We start from the raw sequence: 18,412 nt of genomic DNA, 5'->3' as shown, positions 1-18,412 counted from the left end.
ACAGATGCAGCCTTTCTCATTCCTGCAACAGTGGAAAATTTCACTCCACTACAATTAGAAACACTGAAACACAAGGCAGGATTCTTCAAAGTCAGCAAGATGTTGGCAATGGAAAAATAAGCTTAATAACGTAATTTGATTTTTTTCCCCACCAACTATAATATTTCCTCTTCAAATAATATAAAAGCCTTTGATTCAAAAATTGACAGGCAGGTAGATTATTCAAAGCACTTAAGTCAAGAATGAAAATATTTTGAGACTATATTCCCCACCCTCTTGAAGAAAAGCATAGGAAATCAAATTATATGAGCTGTTTAATAACACTCAATGATTGAAGTCTGCTTCCTCGTTGCTTGCATTTATTACTTGGAGATTTGCAGGGTAAAAGCCACATCTGTTTGTGTTGGTACATACTCCGAACGCACAGCTACCACTTGCAAACTTTGTCAAAACTCCATATGGCAGAATTTGCTTGTTGTTCTGCTCTGCTTCAACCGCACGAAGTGTTAACTGTTTGGTCTCTTGACAGTCCAGGGGAATTACAAGTTCCCCTGTCTGGCCATTTTTCAGCCCCATCACAAGATGGGCAACGCAGTGGTTAGCACCGCAGCCTCATAGCTCCAGCAACCCAGGTTCGATTCTGGGTACTGCCTGTGCGGAGTTTGCAAGTTCTCCCTGTGACCGTGTGGGTTTTCGTCGGGTGCTCTGGTTTCCTCCCACAGCCAAAGACTTGCAGGTTGATCGGTAAATTGGCCATTGTAAATTGCCCCTAGTATAGGTAGGTGATAGGGGAAGGTGGGGAAGTGGTAGGAATATGGGATTAATGTAGGATTAGTACAAATGGGTGGTTGATGGTTGGCACAGACTTGGTGGGCTGAAGGGCCTGTTTCAGTGCTGTATCTCTAACTAAATAAAATATGACAGCTAGAAAAAAACTTGAGATTAAAAAGAAACACGTTGCTTTTGCTAGTCCCTATTTCCTTTCACCAATTCTCTCTTCTCACCAACAACTAATTTTATTTATATAGCGCCAAGGCATTGCATAGGAACATTATCAAACAAAATTTGACACCAAGCCACATAAGGAGATATTAGGACAGGTGACCGAAAGCTTGGTCAAAGAGCTAGGCTTTTTAGCAGTGTCTTAAAGGAGGAGAGACAGGTGCAGCAACAAAGAGCTTTAGGGAGGGAATTCCAGAACTTGGGGCTCAGGCAGCTGAAGGCACTGCTGCCAGTGGTAAAATGAAGAAAATCGGGGATGTGCAAGAGGCCAGAATTGGAGGCGCACAGAAGTCTCGGAGGGTTGTAGAGCTAGAAAAAGTTATAGAGTAAGGGAGGGGCGAAGCCGTGGAGGGATTTGAAAACAAGGATGAGAATTCCCAAATTCTTTCTTCCTATATTACTATACATAAACACTCTGGCCCTGAATTTCTGCAGGATTTGTCCCTATTTCCAGCCGTAATTTCAGTGGGAGATCGGTGGAACCCTGGTAATCAATAACTTGCATTTATACAAGCACCTCTAATACAGAAAAACATCTCAAGATACTTCATAGAGATGTAATCGGACAAGAATGGATGTCGAAAGGGGGGGCGGAGAGTTTTAAATTGATCTTCAGCGCATCACAAAAAGGACAATAGCGAACCAGCAGCTCAAATGGAAAAGAAAATTTGCAGATGATATGAAACTTGGAAACATTGTGAATTGTGAGGAGGATAGTGCAGAACTTCAAAAAGACATAGACGTTGCTGGAATGGGTGGACAGGTGGCTGATGAAATTTAATGCAGAGAAGTGTGAAGGGATTCATTTTGGTAGGAATAATGTGGAGAGACAATATAAAATAAAGGCCGAAATTTTACGGTGGGCGGACGGGAGCCGGCCTCGGACGTAAATATCGGTGGCGAGCCCGCTTCCGCCTCGCCTGGGGTGCCGTTCCATATTTTACAGGTCTCCAGGCTTTAATTGTTCTGAGGGGGTCTCCCACCCGCTTGAGGGACAAAGCCCCGCCTCAGTGAATTGCCGGCCAATCAGCAGGCCGGTGGGCTTAGTCCCAGCAGCACCACCGGGAGCGGTGGCCACTGCTAGGACTGCAACCCAGCATGCAGAGAAGATGCCTGGGAGCCAGGAGGAAAGGTAAGTTTTGGTTGCCTCGCCGGGGGTAATTGGTCGGCCCCCGGCGAGGCAAGGGTGGTCTGATGGGGAGAAGGGGGGCGTGTTGGATCTTGGGCGTAGTTGGGCTAGCAGGGGTGGCCCTCCATTGGGCACCTTGTGCCCGATGAGCAGGGCCCCCCCCCCCCCACCCCGGGACGATCGCAGCTGCCTGGTTTTCCCAAGCGGCTTTTCCCGGCTCCAGGACGCCTGCTTGCCACGTGTAAGATCCGCGTGGAGGCAGGCGAAAGCCCTTAAGTGGCCGTTAAGTGGCCACTTAAGGGCCTTGATTGGCCTGAATGGGCGGGCTGTTTTTCATCCCACCCCACCCTACGTAAAGGGTGGTGGAGGTGGGAGCGGGTCAGGAAAGCCTCCCAGAACCTCCCGCATGTTGGGGTGGTGTAAAATTCCGGCCAAAGGGTGAAATTCTAAAGCGGGTGCAGGAGCAGAGGAACCTAGGTGTATGTGTATAAATCATTGAAGGTGGCAGGACAGGTTGGGACAGCAGCTAATGGAGCATTCAGCATCCTAATCTTCATTAATAGGGGCAAAGAGTGCAAATACAAGGAAGATATGTTAAACTTGTATAGAACACTGGTTTGGCCTCCTGGAGTATTGTGTCCAGTTCTGGGTGCCACACTTTAGGAAAGATGTAAAGACATTGGAGACAGTGCAGAAAATATTCACAAGAATGGTTCCAGGGATGAGAAACTTCAGTCACGTGGATAGATTGGAGAAGTTGGGACTGTTTTCCTTGGACAGGAGAGGTTTGAAAGAAGATTGATAGAGGCATTTAAAATCATGAGGGTTCTGGACAGAGTAGATAGGGTAAAACTGTTCCCATTGAACCATAGAAAAATTACGGCACCGAAGGAGGCCATTCAGCCCGTTGTATCTGCGCCAGCTGAAAAAACTAGCCACCCATCCTAATCCAACCTTCCAACACCTGGCCCATAGCCTTGCAGGTTACAGCACTTCAGGTACATGTCCAGGTACCTTTTAAATGAGCTGAGGGTTTCTGCCTCCACCACCATTCCTAGCAGTGAATTTCAGACACCCATCACCGTCTGGGTGAAGGATCGAGAACGAAAGGGCACAGATATAGGGTAATTGGCAAAAGAAGTAATGGCAACATGGGGGAAAACTTTTTCACGCAGTGAGTGGTGAACATCTGGAATGCACTGCCTGAGAGTGTGGTGGAAGGAGATTCAATTGAAGCATTCAAAAGAGAATTGGATTGTTATATGAAAAGGAAGACGGTGCATGGCTACGGGGAGAAGGCAGGGTGTGGCACGAGGTCAATTGCTCCTTCAGAGAGCCAGCACAGACACGATGGGCTGAATGGCCTCTGACTGTGCTGTAACACTTCTTTGATTTTGTGATTCTGTGAAAATCAGACATGATGTAAACAGGCTGCCAATTCACTATCATCCTTTTTGCTGCCACCCAAGACCAGTTTCACCCCGGAGAAGGATGTGATCAAAAGCTTTGTTGAACAGGAGACTTTGAAGGACGGTCTCAAAGAGAGAGGCAGAGGGGTTCATGGAGGGAATTCCAGAACATGGGGCCTAATTGGCTGAAGGCATGGGTGCCAATGGCAGGGCAATGGTAGATGGGGAGATACCAGAGGTCAGTCACAGGAACAGAGAGTCTGAGGTGGGGGGCGGGTGGGGGGAGTGGGGTAGGGGTTTACAGAGATATGGCCATTTTCAGTCTCTTGCCTCATTACTCCAAGGAGTGCAATAATCTCCCAGCAGAAATTTTTTTCTATATATTTTCTTGTGAAAAATAAATAATACAGATTATTTACCTATCTCCTTCTGACTCCTGGCGGGTAGATTTCCATAGAAAGGAGTTGAGAAAAAAGTAATTTCTAAATATTTGGTTTTTAAGGCAAACTGTATTCACACAAGTGTTTTTTGCCACAAACCACTGAGATGAAAAGGTGGATAAAATACTCGTCAACAAGGCTTTGAAGTAGTTTCCACAAAGACTGTAAACAACTTGCCTCGGAAATCAGGTGGATCTTCTCTTTGTCTGATAGTGTAAACTTAGTGATAGTGAGTTGGCAATCTGTTCTACATCCCTCCCGATGACTTCATTGGAAATAAAACACAAGGTGTACTTACAGGAGTGACTGATGCTATTGAAACTGAGGAATTATCAGTGACGGACACAAATTTGCAACACTTGGGTTCTCCCTAAACCTCTCTGCCTCTTTACCTCTCTCCTCCATTGAGACACTCCTTAAAACTCACCTCTTTGACCAAGCCTTTGTTCACCTGTCCTAATATCCCGTTATGTGGCTCAGTGTCAAATGCTCCTGTGAAGCACCTTAGGACATTTTACTGTGTGAGCAACCAACAACAACAACAACTTTCATTTAGATAGCACCTCTAAAATAGTAAAACGTCCCAAGGTGCTTTCACAGGAACATTATCAAATAAAATTTGACACTGAGCCACATAAGGAGATATTAGGACAGGTGAACAAAGGCTTGGTCAAAGAGGTGAGTTTAAGGAGTGTCTTAAAGGAAAAGAGAGAGGTGGAGAAGTGGAGAGGTTTAGGGAGGGAATTCCAGAGCTTTGGCCCAAGGCAGATGAAAACACAGCTGCCAGTGGTGGTGAGATTAAAATAGGGGATTAAAGATTATAAATACAAATTGTTGTTTTTGTTAAAAGCCTTAATGTTGCCGGAGTGAGTGAAACTGAGGGAGGAGGTCGGAACGCCTAGGAAAGAATGAGACAGAGGAGGAAATTGTCTTGCTTTCAGCCTAGTAGGGATATAGTCAGGAACAGATAATGCCACATGATGTATTGTAGCTTTGAGGACGAATAGAGGAAACGTCAGAGGAGCATTCATCCTAGTAGTGTCAATAAAGAGAGACAGACAAGGACGGCTGCAACAGAGAGATGGAAGCTGAAGTCTAGAGGTGGGAGTGGCTTTACCTGTAAGGTGACGAGCATTATCTCGTGTCCTGTTCAGGGCCGAGAAAAAGATTGCACAAGAGACTCATGAGATATGAAGGGGTAAAAGAGGAGGTGGCATTGCACTGTTGATTAAAGAGACAATTACTGCAATAAGGAGGGATGATATCCGAGAAGGTTCCTCTAATGAGGCCATATGGGTGGAACTTAAAAACAAAAATGGGGCAATCACTTGGCTGGGAGTGTACTACAGGCCTCCAAACAGTCAGGCAGTGATAGAGGAGCAGATATGTAGGCAAATCTCAGAGAGGTGCAATAATAATAGGGTAATAATAGTAGGGGATTTCTACCTCCCCTATATTAGAGGGGATAGTATTAGTGCAAAAAGCTTAAAGGGGGCGGAATTCTTCAAGTGTATTCAGGAGAGCTTTTTGAGCCAGCACGTAGAGAGTCCTACAAGAGGAGGAGCGGTACTGGACTTAATCCTAGGGAATGAAGCCAGAAAAGTGGTAGAAGTGTCAGTGGGGGAGCATTCCAGGGATAGTGACCATAACTCTGTAAGATTTAAGGTTGTTATGGAAAAGGACATAGAGGGGCCAGAAATAAGAGTACTGAATTGGGGGAAGGCAGATTTCAATATGATAAAACTGGATCTGGCCAAAGTGAACTGGGAGCAGCTTCTTATAGGAAAGTCTACATTAGACCAGTGGGAGTCATTTAGAAGGGAAATTGTGAGGGTTCATGTGTAGCATGTTCCTGTAAAGGTGAAGAGTAGGACCAACAGGTCAAGGAAACCCTGGATGTCAAGGGAATTAGAGGATTGGATAAGGGAAAAAAAGGAGGCGTATGGCAGATTCAGAGTGCTGAAAACAGCGGAAGCCCGAGAGGAGTAGAGAAAGTGTAGGGGAGTACTTAAAAAAGTAATTAGGAGAGTGAAGAGGGGACATGAAAAATCACTGGCAGACAAGATAAAGGAAAATTCCAAGGAGTTTTATAAGTATGTTAGGGGAAAGAGGATAACCAGGGAAAAAGTGGGGCCCATTAGGGATCAAAGAGGCAATCTGTGTGTGGAGCCGGAGGACATAGGTGAGGTTTTGAACGATTACTTTTCATCTGTGTTCACTATGGAGAGGGACGATGTAGGTGTAATGATTAGGGAAGGGGATTGTGATATACTTGATCAAATTAGCATCGAAAAGGAGGAAGTATTAGCTGTATTAGTGGGCTTGAAGGTGGATAAATCCCCAGGCCCAGATGATATATATCTGGGGGCTGCTACGTGAGGCAAGGGAGGAGATAGCAGGAGCTTTGACACAAATTTTCAGATCCTCTCTGGCCACAGGAGAGGTACCAGAGGATTGGAGGAAATCGAATGTGGTACCATTATTTAAGAAGGGTAGCAGGGATAAACCAGGTAATTACAGGCCAGTGAGTCTAACATCAGTGGTAGGGAAATTATTGGAAAAAATTCTGGGACACAGGATTAATCTCCACTTGGAGAGGCAGGGATTAATCAGGGATAGTCAGCATGGCTTTGTCAGGGGGATATCGTGTCTAACTAATTTGATTGAGTTTTTCGAGGCGGTGACTAGAGCTGTAGTTGAGGGTAAAGCAGTTAATGTAGTCTACATGGACTTCAGTAAGGCTTTTGATAAGGTCCCGCATGGGAGATTGGTTAACAAAGTAAAGGCCCATGGAATCCAGGGTAATTTGGCAAATTGGATTCAAAATTGGCTTAATGGCAGGAGGCAGAGGGTGATGGTCGATGGTTGTTTTTGTGAATGGAGGCCTGTGACCAGTGGTGTATCGCAGGGATCGGTGCTGGAACCCTTACTGTTTGTAGTGTGCATTAATGATTTAGACATGAATGTATAAGGTATGATCAGTAAGTTTGCAGACGACATCAAAATTGGTGGTGTCGTAAATAGTGAAGAGGAAAGCCTTAGACTACAGGACGATATAGATGGGCTGGTAAGGTGGGCAGAGCAGTAGCAAATGGAGTTTAATCCTGAGAAGTGTGAGGTGATGCACTTTGGGAGGTCTAACAAGGCAATGGAATATACAATGAATGGTAGGACCCTAGGGAATACAGAGGGTCAGAGGGACCTTGGGGTGCTTGTCCATAGATCACTGAAGGCAGCAGCACAAGTAGATAAGGTGGTTAGGAAGGCATACGGGATACCTGCCTTTTTTAGCCGAGGGATAGAATATAAGAGCAGGGAGGTTATGATGGAGTTATATAAAGCGCTGGTTAGGCCACAGCTGGAGTACTGTGTACAGTTCTGGTTGACACACTATAGGAAGGATGTGATTGCAATGGAGAGGCTGCAGAGGAGATTCACCAGGATGTTGCCTGGGCTGGAGCATTTCAGCTATGAAGACAGACTGGATAGGCTGGAGTTGTTTTCCTTGGAGTGGAGAAGGCTGAGGGGGGACCTGATTGAGGTATACAAAATTATGAGGGGCATTGATAGGATAGATAGGAAGAAACTTTTTCTCTTAGCAGAGAGGCTAATAACTAGGGGGCATAGATTTAAGGTAAGGGGCAGGAGGTTTAGAGGGGAGTTGAGGAGGAATTTTTTCACCCAGAGGGTGGTTGGAATCTGGAACACACTGCCTGAAGAGGTGGTAGAGGCAGGACCACTCACGACATTCAAGAAATATTTAGATCAGCACTTGAAACAGCATAACATACAAGGCTACGGGCCAAGTGCGGGGAAATGGGATTAGTTAGGACGGGTGCTTGATGGTCCGCGCAGGCGCTTTGGGCCGAAGGGCCTGTTTCTGTGCTGTAAAACTCTATGACTCTATGTTTTCAAGTTTTGCATAGATTTGAGCTTTGTAGAGAGTTATGAGGGAAAAAAAGTATTTGGCACACAGAGGAAAGCTAGCTTTTTGGAGATAGTTTTAAGAATCGATGAACATAAGAACAAAAGAAGGCCATTCAGTCCCTCGAGCCTGTTCCATCATTCAATTATATCATGGCTGATCAGTGCCTTATCTCCATTTGCCTGCAACCCTTAATGCCCTTGCCTTACAAAAATGTATCAATCTCTATTTTGAAATTTTCAGTTGGCCCCCAGTCTCAATAGTTTTTATGTGGGAGAGAGTTCCAGATTTCCACTACCCTTTGTGTGTACAAGTGCTTCCTCACATCACCCCTGAATGGTCTGGCTCTAATTTTAAGGCTACGGCCCCTTGTTCTGGACCCCTCCCCCACCTGAGGAAACAGTTCCTTGTATCAGTGGGACTCATTTTGCTAACCTCAGCTTGAAGGAAGCTGGGGCCTCAGTGGTGTTCAAACACACAACCTTTCAGCTCTAAGCCCAGTGCTCTGTCAACTGAGCAAACCCCACAGATCAATTACTGCAGCTCCACTCAAAAATAGACTGCATTTTTACAACGTTTTCAAGTGCTATCCAGTCCTTTGATGTGGGCCAATTATCTGATGTTTGTTGAGAGATAACAACAGCATAGCATGATTTGGAACAAAGACTGCTATCAAATTTATGGTAGCCCTAAGGTTATACTGGACCATGTGATCTGTCCTGTGGGACAACTGGTAAATTCACTTTCTATAATTGTCCATCCTTTTCCGGAGCTGCTGAGTTCAACAACCGAGCCAAGTGCACACAGAACAAGAAAGATCCAAGAATTATGTTCGCTCAGTAACTGCAGGACTTATCTGCTGTTGAAATGAACCAATTCTCATTGAATGGATGGTTATAGATGGCTTCTGATTAGCTGCTTGTTGTCACTGACTGGCACAGTATCAAACTTCAACTGGAATACCTATTATTTTATTGCTGTTCAGTTGATAACGCATTCATATATGGTTCAAGAGATCTCTTAATAACCTGGTTAGAGTACAGCAATATAGATTTCCAATACACCAGACTTTCCCTGTAAGCTGTAAAGAATAAAAAGTGCCTTATTCACCATAGACATGGCATTAGAAAGAAAGATCCTGATTTTATGCGTTGAATTTTACAACATTGGAATGTCCCAAAGAACTGCTGATGAAGGGTCACTGACCTGAAACGTTAACTCTGCTTTTCTCTCCACAGATGCTGCCAGACCTGCTGAGTATTTCCAGCATTTATTGTTTTTATTTCAGCTTTCATGGCTTATTCTTGTTCTTTATTCACTTTTCAATGGAATTCCCACCACCACATTCAGTTCTGGGCACTTCATCTCAGGAAGGATATATTAGCCTTGGAGAGGGGATTCACCAGAATGATAACAGGGCTCAACAGATTAAATTGTGAGGGCAGGTTGCATAAATTAGTGTTGTATTTTCTCGAATATAAATGATTAAGGGGTAATTTAATTGAGGTGTTAATGATTAAAGAATTGATAGGGTCGATAGAGAGAAATGCTCCTTAATAAGATGTTTGTGTGGGGTCGGGCAGATAGGGGCATAGTGGGTATGAGGTGGGGTGGGGGGACATTGATGTTGGTTGAGGAATAAATATTGGTCAGGACACAGGTGAGGACTCCTCTGCTCTTCTTTGAAATAGGGTTACGTGAACATTTACATCCACCTGAGAGGATGGGATATGGCCTCAGATTAACATCTCATCCTAAAGGTGGCACTTCCGACAGTGCAGCACTCCTTCCATATTACACTGGAGAGCCAGTGCTACCCATCGAACCACAGGTGACATCTTATGTACTGCACTCCCTAAACCCTTGTCCCATGACCTTCCAATGCCACCAAGACTCATATCATTTCCAAGGGATCCTCTGGTGACGGGAAACTACTGGATTCAAAACTTAAATGTGCCAAAGTGATGTGTGGATGTCTCGGTTCTCCCGCATTGTGGTTATGTCACTGGCCAAGTAATCCAAAGAACATGAGTTCACACCACACCGTGGCGATTTGAAAAATTCAATTCATAAAAATTATCTGAAAATAATAACAAAAGTGATCATGAAGCTGTCAGATTGTAGTAAAAATCCAACTTTAGAGAAGGAAACCTGTTGTCCTTACCGGATGTGGCCTATATGAGACTCCAGCCCTAGACCAATGTGGTTGTCTCTTAACGTACCTCTGAAATGACCTAGCAAGCCACACAGTTGAATCAAACCGCTACCTAGATGTTCAAGAAGAAGGTCCAACATCTTCTCAGGGCAATTAAGGATGGGAAATAAATTTTGGCCTTGTCAGCGATGCCCATGCTCTGAAAGTGAATGCAAAAAGATAAAGCAGAGAGGTCAGGCCAGCAATGTTATTTTTACATTGTTTTTCCATATCAGCTTCTGTCCTGGGAAAATTCACAGCCACAAACGAAAATCATCAGAAGCACGCACTGGCGTTCTAATGTTGTTCTGAATCCAGCAGTGACACCACACTGCAGATCCAGTCCTGAATTGCTTGACATGTCACCACCCTTTTGGTGCAGTGATGCACCACGGAACAATGAATAACATGCCACAATGACAAGAAAAAATTATGAAGTCATCAAGCACTGTCAGCATTATACTGGGTGAGACTTTAAAGCCACGGAGCCTGTTACTTACCCACACATATCCATAAACCACATAAGTCCCTCAATTAGATTCCAGCCTGTAACAGACTCCCAGGTTTCCACTATTCTATATATAAACCTGCTGAACCTTTCGATTAGATTCCAGCTTGTAACTCACTCCCATTATTCGATATATGATGATATGAAGCTATGATATGCTCATGTAATCTAATATGTAACAAATCCCACTATTGCCACCAAATAATACTGCTGTTGCATGTCATAATCATGGAAGTCCTTTGTCATTCATCACTCCTGTGGGCAAACAAACAAAAACAACAGAGATGTATAAATAAACATAATCTAATGTTTGATGTGTCATACAGATGTTACTGTCAAACCTTTGATATGTTACTCTTTTGTAACAGTCCAGAATGTTAACAGTCTCAGTCCATATATAAACTATATGATTGGATTACGGGCTGTAATCACTCTCAGATTGCCATTGTTCTATATATAAATCACCAGAACCTCTTGATTGGATTGCAGCTGGTAATGTACTTAATGGTATCTATTATGCCTTAGCTAATATCAGTTGCAATAGTTTCTGTATTACCAGCAATGTTGAAAGGAAAATAAGAGGCCGGACTGTATTGCTGTCCAACCACAAGAAATGGTAACATACCATCCTGTACATCTTATTAAAAACATGTGTCACTTTGTTCCTCCCTTTACCCCAATTGTAACCATGAAAGAAGTATGATTTCCAGGCTAGCTGTTCCACTGTTAGATCTTCCCAGCATTTATAATGGCCAGATTCCAGCTTAGAGTGGCCGTTGAACCCATGATGATCCTCTGATGAATTTTTAGTTCTGCTTTTGGAGTGAATATTCATGTACCATCACAATCGCAGTACAAGTGGTCTTACCCATCATGCAGCAGCCCGAAACCAAAGATAACTGTTTAAAGAAGGCCGTGGATTTTATATACAGTCTGTCTCAAACCGCTTCACAGGCATTGAGGGGCTTTTTGAAACATGGTTACTGTGGTAATGTAGCAGCCAATGTATGCGTAGCAAGATCCCATGCACAGCAGTGGGGTAATGACCAGATCATAGAATTATTGGGGAACATTTTAACCTAACTTGCCAGGTGTGTACAGAAATTTGGTGGGGGTGGGGTGGGTGGGTGGGTGGGTGAGGTGAGTGGGGGGTGGGGGTGAGTGGGGTTGGGAGGTGTAGGACTGCTTTTGCTATCAAAAAAATAAATAAATCCTTTGGCTCCACAGTCAATTTGCTTGGCTTGACAGCTTGTGGATGCCAGCACCCGAGGGATTGACATCCAAGATAATCGCTCATGCATGTCTGGAGTAACATTGCACCAGTGGCTTAGTGCAAGCATAAACATTTGAACACAAAGCTATATGAATATAAAGCTGAGGGGATAATTGAGGTTTATACAATGATGAGGGGCTTAGATAGAGTGGATAGGATGGACCTCTTTCCCTCAGCAGAGAGGTGAATTACCAGGGGGCATAGATTTAAAGTAATTGGTATATGGATGAGAGGGGAGTTGAGGAGTAATTTTTTCACCCAGAGGGTGGTGGGGGCCTGGAACTCACTGCCTGAAAGGGAGGTAGTGTCAGAAACCCTCATCATATTTAAACGAGCAGTTGGATATTCACTCGAGGCACTGTATCCTACAGGGCTATGGACCAAGAGCTGGAAGGTGGGATTCAACTGGATAGCTCTTTTTTGGCTGGCACGGACATGACAGGCTGAATGGCCTCTTTCTGTGCTGCAACCATTCCATGAATTCTATGATTCTATAATTCAAGAGACTCATTATAACCTACATCTTTGACCAAACTATTGATAATTTGACCTATTATCTCCTTATGGGTTTAGTGTCAAATCTTTGATAACACTCCTGTGAAGCACCTTTGGATGTTTCACGATGCTAAAAGCACTGTATAAATACAAGTTGTTGCTGTGGGGTGGGGAGGGGAGGGGGAAGAGTGAAGATGCAAATATTGGATAAGCAGGAAAGAAACTATTATAATTCATTCACTTGTTAAAACCTGCACAGGATCATTCCCATTGAAATCTAAGTGAAACAATGGCACATGCATTTCACTGATTGTCAATTACGAGGGAGCGGTGGACCAACTGAAAGGAGCTGTATTTTGTGAGGGTACATATATTCAGGGTGTGGGCAGGCAGAGGGCAGGAATCCAGCCCAAAATTACAACCAGATGCCAAAATCCCACATCTTGGGCTGGATTCTGTAGTCCTGCCGCCAGGAGTGGCGGCATGCACGGACCATGGCGGCTGCCTACCACCCCCCTCCACAATCACGTGGCAGGGGTGGCATTGTCGGTGCCATTAATGCCTGATGCAGGAGCAGGTGCTGGGGCCATTTTCAAAAAGCTGCCTGTCCTGCACACAGTACAACATATTGCAGAGTTCAGTTATACACTAATTCATGCAGAACTGACCCCTTCCCCCTTCTCCATACAAATCTTGCAGAACTGACCCCTTCCCCCTTCTCCATACAAATCTTGCAGAACTGACCCCTTCCCCCCATACACTAAATCATGCAGCGACCCCTTCCCCCCTTCCCCATACAAACCATGCAGAGTTGGCCCCTTCCCCCCATACACTGAATGATGCAGAGTTGGCCCCTTCCCCCCATACATTAAATCACGCAAATTTGACCCCTTCCCCCCATACACTAAGTGATGCAGAGTTGACCCCCTCCCCCCATACACTAAATGATACAGAGTTGGCCCCTTCCCCCCATATATTAAATGATGCAGAGTTGACCCCATTCCCCCATACACTAAATCATGCAGAGTTGACCCCTTCCCCCATACACTAAATGATGCAGAGTTGGCCCCATTCCCCCATACATTAAATCATGCAGAGTTGACCCCTTCCCCCATACACTAAATGATGCAGAGTTGGCCCCATTCCCCCATACATTAAATCGTGCAGAGTTGACCCCATTCCCCCATACACTAAATGATGCAGAGTTGGCCCCATTCCCCCATACATTAAATCATGCAGAGTTGACCCCTTCCCCCATACACTAAATGATGCAGAGTTGGCCCCATTCCCCCATACATTAAATCATGCAGAGTTGACCCCATTCCCCCCCATACACTAAATGATGCAGAGTTGACCCCATTCCCCCATACACTAAATGATGCAGAGTTGGCCCTTTTCCCCACCTCAGTAGCGCCTGCTTCTCCTGGATGGAAAAGTGAAGGTATGTGAGTGCCGCACGATATGCCCAAGTTTGGGAACTGAAGATAAGATTGTGGGGAATTAAATTTAAATTCATGCGGAGAGCTGTTTTAAATATTTAAAGTCGGATCTCGTTGTGGGGCGGTGGAGGTGCCGTCATGGAGCCTAGCCGCTGCCGGGAACATTGGAACCAACAATCCTGGCCACAGGCTCCATGGCGGCCGCTGCCGCTCCAATTCTCCGGTAACCCCGCCGCCACGGAATCCGATGTCGTGCTGAGAACAAAATCCAGCCCCTTGCAGTCCCACTTCCATCATAATTTTTTTTTAAGATAAGAAACATTGTGGATCTCTGATGGTGAGATCTGTTAATGAATGATCGTAGAATTTAGTAGAAGCCCTCAACTTGAAACTTTTATTTATTTGTATTTAGCACATTAAATTATATATATATTTATTTATATCTCGTCCAGGTGTAAAACTGCAGGATTGCAAGTGGCTCTGCTGTTTATTTTACTTTGCTTGATTTAAATGCACCTGGCAGTCCTAAAAGACTCCTCCTTCCCCCTGTACAAAGCTTTGGGGCGCAGTGGGTGTGGGTGTGTGGGTGTGATGGTGGTTTTTGCTAACAAAATAAATGCATGCCGTCCCCCCCCCCCCCCTTGCTCCGCATTGAATTTGCTCGGCTTGATAGCTTATGGAGTCCAGCACCCAAGGGGTTAACTAGAAGCACACGCCGCAGTGTTGTTCCTCCGCTGATGACGGCATCGCTGCCACAGTGACATTCAACCCTGGCTCAGGGGAACGAGTGAAGGTCGAATGTGTGTGTGTGTGTGTTGCAAAGAGGCAATCCTGAAGGTATTTCCACACACAATCAAATAACCAAGCAACACTCCCTCCCTCCCTCCCTCCCAGTTCAGATCAAACTCTCAGATAAGGCCGAGCAAGCATTTATTCCAATCCACTATTGACAATGCAATTTCACTCCTGATAAGCTCCTATTTTAAATTATGAGACAAAGCTTTGATCTGATCAAGATTGCAGTGTGGAAATCTGACCCCTCTGATGAAGGGCCACTTGAAGTGGCTTTCAGTCTCCCTGCAGGACGCGATGGGGGATCCAACAACGTCACTGCACAAAGTCTCCAGGATTTTTTTTTAAACAATTGCTATTCTGGGAATCGGTGCCAGGAATAACCCTGTCAGCCGACACCACACACACACACACACACACACGGCAGCGTCAAAGAGAAAGCAAGAGCAATTCACTCACCGAGGCCAGGGAGAGAAGGCAAGAACCCGCTCCACAGGTGAACTGAAGGATATCAGAACAAAGCACACACACAAAGCCAGCTGAGAGCAAAGCAACAGTGAGACCCTTTCTAATAACTCTGTGTGTGTGTGTGTGTGTGTGTGATGGGGGAGGAGGGGTTTCTTGACTTTCTTTGTAATGACTTGTGGGGAGGGGAAAGGTGTCTTTTTCTCTTGCGACAAGATTTTTTTTCACGTTTGGGGGAATTACATGATTGAGGAATTACTGGGTTGAGCTTTAAGAGAAAGCACTGACTTCAGGCTGGAAGACAGTGATTGGTCTGGTTATATATTTTACAACAGGTTTGTGCGTTTGCTGCTGTACAATTGAGACGCGAACTGAAGTGAAAATGGATTGAGAAGTAATGTATTTATTCTAATGGACTCCCGGGGCTCAGGATGTAGGGGAGGGAACACGGGGGAATACCCTCACTATCAGGGACATCTGCACAACAATGTTAGACCATGAAACAAAAACAAGAAATGCTGGGTCACTCAGCAGGTCTGGCAGCATCTGTGGAAAGAGAAGCAGAGTTAACGTTTCGGGTCAGTGACCCTTCATCGGAACTCTGCTTCTCTTTCCACAGATGCTGCCAGACCTGCTGAGTGATTCCAGCATTTCTTGTTTTTATTTCAGATTTCCAGCATCCGCAGTATTTTGCTTTTATTTTAATGTTAGACCATGTATCGGTTTTTGAAAGTTCAATGTAATTAGTGCGTATTCATCTTTGTTACGTTTTAACCACAAAGTACCCTGTGCCTGTAGTAAAGCAAATGTAAAGGTTGTGAATTGGTTCGGATTGATTGTGTTTGTAAATGAGTGACATTGTCGCTTCCGCTGTCCCAGTCCTGTACTGTTCCTGGACCGGTTTATTTTCCTAATCTGGACCTGGTCCTCGCCCGGGTCCTGGTCGAGGTCCTGTACTTGGTTCTTGTCCTGGATCTGCCCCTGGTCCGAGCCCGGGTCCAGACCCTAATCCTGGTCCTAGCCTGGGTCCAGACCCTGGTCCTAGCCTGGGTCCAGACCCTGGACCTGGTTCCGATTCTAACCCGGGTCCTGGTTCTGGCCCGGGTGATGGACCTGGCCCGGATCCCGGTGTTTCGGAAAAGATTGCGGCTGGAATGGAAGCGTTCCGGGAATGTTCCATGACGTGTCCAGGAAAGGAGGGTTAAGTGGGGCTGCAGCTGGGAGCTGAGAGGAGGAAGCTCAATGGGCCAGCCCGGTGTGTGTGTGTGTGTGAATATTATTCCTCAGCCTGAAGGGTTGAACATTCAGAGAAGACTCCGCATCAGCACATGCTGTTTATGTCTGGGAGATGCGATTTCCTTCCACTAATGCAACATATGAGCTGCCTAACAAGGAAAGGTATTAGCTCGATAGGGTTTCAGCTCCCTGCTCTCGCCGGCAAAGGCTTAAAGTCAGGCGACCAATGCTTTTCTTGGATGAAAAAAATGTTCCGCACCCCACAAGTTGTGTAAAAAAAACGTAATTTGCCATTAAGCAATTGGACTGATGACATTGTACGGGGTGTGTCTGACTTTTATCACAGGGAATTCTCCAGGGTTAAGCGATCAACTGGGAATTTAGGAGATTTCCGTCATGAGAACTATAATTTTGTTTTATTTTATACTTCTTTATATTAGTGTTTGTGTGTGTATCAGTGCAATATATGGCGTTGTAAAAACTCATTGTGGCAATATTCCAGCAGAGCATTTTGTCTGTTGTGAAGTTGCTAAAATCCTGGACAGCAGTTTACGGGACAGTACACACTTCCAGGATCTCCTAAAGACAGATTTCACTATTGAGAGTGGAAGCATTTTAGTTATAGAATGTATTTTTATTTATATATGTAGTGAGTTGCCTCAAAAGAAAGCTGCTGCTTTGCCTGCTGTCACTAATTTTTATTTGAAAAAATATGCATGGCGCAATCTCATATTAAAAATATTTCTTGATGTCCTGAAGTGTCTTTCTGAAATCTGGCCACCACCACTTCCCACCGCATCCTGAAACTTCTTGGCCTGATTAGTCTTTCAGAAAAAGAAAGTTCCTTCCCCATCTCATCCCCCTGTATGATCCTTAAAATGTATTTTGGATTTCATTTCAATATACCAACCCGTTTTTTTTTGTACTGGTCAAGTGGAATTCCTTCTCATCTGTTTTGCACTTTGTATCTCTATCTGCAAATGCAGGGTACCCAAGGTTAGGTGCAGCATCCCATGAGCTGCGGCAGTAACCGCCAAGGCCACTAGTTCAGGAGGATTGAACAAGCTAAAGTCTGTTTTTATTGCATGGCATTCTAGGTTTTTTCCTGACGTTTTGGGATCACATTCAGTGATTAATGAGTTTCACAGAAAAGTGGATACCAGATAGAATAGCAATTCCTCTGTCTAAATTCCTCTGTCTCACTTCCTTTCAGACTCTCCTTAAAACCCATCCAGCTTTTGGTCACCCCTTAGAATATTTCCTCCTTTGACTTAACCATTTCTCAATCATGGCCCTATAAAGTACTTCTGGACAAAAGGCACTTTATGAATGCAAGTTATTGTTACTGGAATGTAATGATTGCCCTCTATTGCTTCATGTTCACCCCCACCCACTCCTTAATTGGCTGTAAAGCGACTTGAGACACCCTTGGATTGTGAAAGGTGCTATATAAATGCAAGTCTTTCCTTTACTGATGCTAGTTGTGGCTGACGTGAGCCAACTCATAAACAGAGTGGGTATGAACCAGAGATCACCCTTAGTCACGACAGTAGGGTGTAAAGATATTTTTCATGAAAAAGCAGTAAAGAAAAACGCACACTTTACACCTTTATAATGCTAAATTACACAAATGTCACTTTATATGTGTGCAAGCTTAATAGCAGCAATCTTGCAATGTACCATTACTTTAGTAAACCTAACCCATACGGTATGCTGAAGATAAATAAGTCTTGCTATAGCGAGAGTCATACTCCTGGGAAAGTTTTGCAGGAGCCTGTTTCGTACCTCCAATTAACAAGTAAACCCTTGTAGGAGTGGAGAGGGTTGAGACAATGTTGGCAACAGTCCACAGTGATTGATTGTGATTCCTTTGTCTACTTATTTAAGTGTTGGGGTGAACATGCTTAAGCAGAGCATGTTGGCCTGGGAAATGGCAAGTATGGTCACTGTGCTGCATAGTTTATAGAGCAAGCTACTCCTTAAACAGCCTACCTATATCATACAGCACAGAATGAGGCCATTCAGCCCATAGTGCCTGTGCTGGCTCTTTGAGCTATCCACTAAGTTCAACTCTCCTGCGCGTTCCTAATGGACTTGCAATTTCT

General features: G+C 44.7%; 1 protein-coding gene across 1 annotated transcript in view; it reads left to right on the top strand.

The window, feature by feature from the left end:
* The first annotated feature begins 15,061 nt into the window (after nt 1-15,061).
* Nucleotides 15,062-18,412, top strand: part of hivep2a (HIVEP zinc finger 2a) — a 188,379-nt gene continuing 185,028 nt past the window's right edge. The window contains exon 1 of the mRNA XM_068045556.1: nt 15,062-15,162. The gene's annotated coding sequence lies outside the window, so the exon portion shown is untranslated. The remainder of the gene's footprint in view (nt 15,163-18,412) is intronic.

This window comes from Heterodontus francisci, chromosome 13 (genome assembly GCF_036365525.1).
Source record: "Heterodontus francisci isolate sHetFra1 chromosome 13, sHetFra1.hap1, whole genome shotgun sequence".
NCBI lineage: Eukaryota > Metazoa > Chordata > Chondrichthyes > Heterodontiformes > Heterodontidae > Heterodontus > Heterodontus francisci.
The sequence above is the reverse complement of the archived record's forward strand: the minus strand, read 5'-3'. Positions and strand labels throughout refer to the sequence as shown.